The sequence below is a fragment of the Cynocephalus volans genome, chromosome 1 (assembly GCF_027409185.1).
Source record: "Cynocephalus volans isolate mCynVol1 chromosome 1, mCynVol1.pri, whole genome shotgun sequence".
NCBI lineage: Eukaryota > Metazoa > Chordata > Mammalia > Dermoptera > Cynocephalidae > Cynocephalus > Cynocephalus volans.
In genome coordinates this window covers 103,773,715-103,774,727 of record NC_084460.1, presented here as the reverse complement: position 1 = coordinate 103,774,727, position 1,013 = coordinate 103,773,715, and positions in this window count along the sequence as shown.

Sequence of the window (1,013 nt, the reverse complement as noted above, 5' to 3'; positions counted from 1 at the left end):
CTCGGGCAACAAAGCGGCGTCCACACACCCCGGCGCGCAGCCACACTTGCTGGCTCCTCCTATCAACCAATCACGAGGGGCCCGGCCTACCCTCCAGCCAATCATAACGTGGTTATGCTGTATGTCTGCCGCGGCCCAGCCAGTTTAGCCAATCGAAGGCAGCCATGGGGGCGGGGAAAGGGGAAAGCGAAGCAAGGAGGCAAGGAGTTGGGTTGCGGAGCTGGAGGGGCGGAGCTTCCCGAGTGGACCGGAGAGTGGGGCGGGGCGAGCGGAAGGAGGAGGAGGAAAGCGGGAGCGAAGTGTGGGGAGCGGGCCCAGGGGTAGAGGGACACCGAGGAGCGGTGGGAACCAGGTAGAGGAAGGTAGACCTCTGAAACAGAGTCTGAATATTGGGAGTGTCTCCACGCAGTGATTCCTGGCCAGTGATTATGGTGAATGCGGGATTTTAATGTATGTTCTCCTTTGGGGTGGGGGAAATCAGTAAATGGGGCAAACTGATAGGATCCTGCGATTTTAAAAATAGTCGTTGATAATTAAAAGAAAAAAGAGATGATACATTATCCCAACTAAATTTAGGTAGCACTTTAAAAATTATAAAAAGCGACATCAATTTCTTTTATCCTGTGGGACAGTATTAACAAGCTAATCTATCCTAGTTTGAGCAGGCACCTAATCCTAAATACATCGCCAGTCTGTCTGCTGTTAGTCCCCTATTTCCACCAGCCCGCTTCAGATGACCATAGTCATTTCTTCCCTAGATTACTGCAACAATTTTTCACTCTGCCTATTCACCACTCTGCAGAGAGCTCGATCTGCAAAAACGCCCAGATCGGTCATGTCACTGCAACTCTCAAACCCTTAAGGTTGTTGCATATCCTTGTATCTGATAGCAGTTCTTAAGTTGTTATGTCTAGTGTCTAGACACTAGTGGCTCCTCTTAACCTTAGAATGTCTAGACACTAGTGGCTCCTCTTAACCTTAGAACAATTAAATTAAGCCCCATCAGTCTCAGT